This window comes from Callorhinus ursinus, unplaced genomic scaffold (assembly GCF_003265705.2).
Source record: "Callorhinus ursinus isolate GAN/ISIS: 27379988/994484 unplaced genomic scaffold, GSC_fseal_2.0 scaffold25, whole genome shotgun sequence".
Taxonomy (NCBI): Eukaryota; Metazoa; Chordata; class Mammalia; order Carnivora; family Otariidae; genus Callorhinus; species Callorhinus ursinus.
In genome coordinates, this window is record NW_027397087.1 from 19,368,689 (window position 1) to 19,372,789 (window position 4,101).

The window sequence follows — 4,101 nt, forward strand, 5'->3', positions numbered from 1 at the left end:
CTATCTATCTATCTATCTATCTATCTATCTATCTATCTATCTATCTAGCATCTATCTATTTAAAGACAGGGAATACTTTATTCAAACCCATCAGAGAAATGAACAAGCTTGAGGCTATAACAAAGCATCATGTTTTAAAATATAGGTCAGTAATTGTGTATCAGAGTATACACTGCTACATACAAATTAACTGATCAGACCACAACTTTTTAATGTTTAAAACAGAATAATATTCCCTGTAAAAGTAGCACCTTTGTGACATTTTTTACTTTAGTATTCTTCTCCTTCTCCCTCACCCTCTCCTTCAACAGAATCCACACCAACCTCCTCATAATCCTTCTCAAGAGCAGTCATGTCATCCTGAGCATCAGAAAATTCTCCTTCCTCCATGCCCCACCCACATACCAGTGAACGAAGGCACGCTTGGCATACATCAGGTCAAACTTGTGGTCCAGGCGAGCCCAGGCCTCAGCGATGGCTGTGGTATTGCTCAGCATGCACACGGCTTGCTGTGCTTTGACAGATCACCACCAGGTACCACAGTGGGAGGCTGGTAATTAATGCCCACTTTGAAGCCAGTGAAGCACCAGTCCACAAACTGGATGGACTCTTGGTCTTGATGGTGGCTATAGCAGCACTGACATCTTTGGGAACCACCACACCATGGTAAAACAGGCAGCAAGCCATGTATTTACCATGGCAAGAGTCACATTTCACCATCTGGTTGGCTGGCTCAAAGCATGCATTGGTGATCTCTGCTACAGAAAGCTGTTCATGGTAGGCTTTCTCAGCAGAGATGATGGGGGCATGGAAATGGATGCAAGGACAGGGTACCGGCTTGGTCTGGAATTCTGTCAGATCAACATTCAGGGCTCCATCAAATCTGAGGGAAGCAGTGATGGAGGACACAATGTGACTTATCAACCTGTTCAGGTTAGTGTAGGTTGGGAGTTCAATATTGAGGTTTCTCTGACAGATGTCACAGATGGCGTAATTGTCTACCAGGGAGGCAAAATCAGAGTGCTCCAGGGTGTGGGTAGTGAGGATAGAGCTGTCGAACTCAACTAGAGCTGTGGATACCTGAGGAGCTGGGTAAATGGAGAAGTCCAGCTTGGACTTCATGCCGTAATCAACAGAGAGACATTCATTCCATCAGTAGGGAGATGAACCCAGAACCAGTTCCCCCTCCAAAGCTGTGGAAAACCAAGAAGCCCTGAAGACCTGTGCCCTAGTCAGCCAGTTTCTGAATCTGGTCCAAAGCAGGGTCAATAATCTCCTTGCCAATGATGTAGTGCCCCTGGGCATAGTTACTGGCAGCATCTTCCTTGCCTGTGATGAGCTGCTCAGGGTGGAAGAGCTGGAGGTAGGTGACAGTGTGGATTTCATCAATGACCGTGGGTTCCAGGTCTACAGACACTGCCCTGGGCACGTGCCTGCCAACACCTCTTCTCACTGAAGAAGGTGTTGAAGGGGTCATCTCCTCCCCTAGTGGTTTTGTCACTTGGCAGCTGACCATCAGGCTGGATGCTGTGTTCTAGGCAATAGAGCTCCTAGAAGGCATTGCTAATTTGGACACCAGCCTGACCAATGTGATGGAGATGCAGTCATGCATGGTTGCTACTTTGCAGCTACCAAGCAGAATGGTGGAGAGGAAATGGAGAGGTTGTTGCTTCTTACAGTGCAACTCTTAGGTGGTCGATGTAAGAGAACCTGCCTACATTTTAAAATGTGTCTGAAACCCCTCTGTCTTCAAGCCTCACTATTACTCTGAACTTTTCATGCTACCAAGTCCATAGTGTCTTTGTGCTGCTCCAAACTCCCCAACACCGAATGCTGTGGTCACTTATTTGGTATTTTTCACATGCTGCGTGATGCAGGAACCCCCACACCTGTGGCATGTCTCCTTTACATAAATGTATGGCCTGTGTGGATTTATATAACCTTTGGGAAACTCTGAGAATTTCAGTTCTAATTCCCATTTGGGACAACTGAATCTCGCAGGGTGGGTACCAGCTGACCAGAGAGAATAGTTAGGGATAGGAAAGAATTAGCACTGACTGAGCACCTGCTATGCATCAAGCCTTCTTTTGATACCTTGGAAACAGGTATTTCACTTCGCTTCACTACAACTCTGCAAAGTAAATGGTATATTCCCCATTTTTCTAGGTGAGAAAACTCATTGAGAAAAATCAGGTAAAATGGCCAACTTTGCAAGGCAACTCGCTGGTGGATCTGGGGTCAGAAAGGACCAAAGCTCACACGGTTGTGAGTGGAGGAAGAGCAGCACCGCAGAGAGCTTTGGAGGCAGGCGGGCCCACCATGTTATTTTGAAGATGAAATGTGAAGATGTCTAACTATGCCTGGCACAGAGTAGGTGTTTAACAACTTGTGGCTTTTATTATTAAATCACATTTAGAAGATAAAGTATTTTAATTTCCTCTTTGAATGTCCCATATTACTTAGCAAATGTATGACTTAATATTTGTCATATAATTGATATAAGGGCCATTTGGTCTACATTTTGCCAAGCAATTGGCTTGACTTTTTTCAAAAGAAAAAAGGATAGATATGCTGTCTCCATGTCCTCACACAGAAGAAGACCAAATTCAAGAGTCCTAGAATATGTGGGGTCTCACAAAGTTTATGATAAGCACTCTGAGTAAGGGCTGCGTTTATTTTCATTACTGCCATACCGGATGCTTAATAAAAACATGTTCCATAATGCTGGTGAATAAATGGATATGTTTAGGAAGTACCATCAGGAATCCTGTCATCCCTTTGAGCACATTTATTCTTATTCTGATGATTCTACTGAATTGGATCTAGATTCAATTACAGCTGTTAAACTGGCTCATCATCAGAACTTTTTTGTTGCTGTTTTGTTATTTCTTTAACTTCTAGGTTTTTGGGCTATATTCCTGGAGAATCTGATTTATTGGCTCTGGATATTTAGGAAGTTCCCCAAGAAGTTCTGCCCATCAGCCAGGTTTGGAGATACCACATATCTAGATGATGATGACCAACCTCCACCCCAACACCTGGCCACACACACTCTCTTTCCTTTAAGAGGCACTCAATGGACTTGAGTCAAATTTCCTTGTGGCTGACCAACCATGGGTGACAACATCACTCTTTCACCCCATGCTGATCACAAACCTCCTGAAGACAATGCCCATAGGAAGTGGGGCAACCACTATTATTCAGGTCTGCATGGTGTTTGAAAAGCAAAGGAAGGAGAAGTGGAGTATAAGTTGAGGGATCATAGGTCCCATAGGCCACTCTGCCAAAGAAGGCCGCTGACATTGCTAAGTGCTTGTCATGAGGGCACCCTGAGTCTACATTTTCTGTTTTAAGGCTGGAAATGCTCTTCTTGGACAGCATGCATCCAGGCTACCCTCCACCCTTCTTACTGTAACTATCCAAACTCCACCCCTTGGCCTTAACCTCAAGAATTGAAAGTTGTCTTGAACTTTCTAACATCCCCTCCATGGCCTGATATCAGACTCAAGGACAGGTCTCAGAGATATCAGGATGGCAAATGCTACTCTTTGTGAGACAACTCACTGTGTTAGAGGGGAAGTAGGCAGGGCACATGAAATGGGCACTCCATATCTATAGGCTGGGACCAGCCAGTTCCTCACCTGTGCCAGGCTCTTACTCTGCAGCTTTGCTCTAGTTTTTCTGAGCCCGAGAAGGCCACCTTTCCTAGACAGGCACCAAAAAACCCTCAGCAAGGCACCACCTCAGATTCAGATTCATGTTTTGTTACAGACTGGGAAATATCAACCTAGAAGGGTTGCAAAGAAAATGTGATTTAAAAAATTTGCTTTGAAAAAATTAACCCGGTAAAAATAATAATATGTAAAAATTTGGGGGGGAACCCACTTAATTTTTGGGACTATAAAAAAGATATGAAAAAGTCCTAGAAACATCAATATAAGTTTGGTAGATATCATTATTTGACACACAAAATATTCTCAGTAAAAATTTTCACAGTATTAAATTTTAACATTAATAAAAATAAATAACATATATTGTTCTAGATAGTTTAGAAATTTCTACAGTGATAGAAGTTTTGTTTATGTTTCTTGTATGTTTTTT

The 4,101-nt window shown here is 43.2% G+C and overlaps 1 pseudogene; it reads right to left on the reverse strand.

Annotated features, from left to right (window-relative positions):
• Positions 1-162: 162 nt before the first annotated feature.
• On the reverse strand, positions 163-1,612 carry LOC112833041 (tubulin alpha-1B chain pseudogene; annotated as a pseudogene).
• Between the last annotated feature and the right edge of the window lie 2,489 nt (positions 1,613-4,101).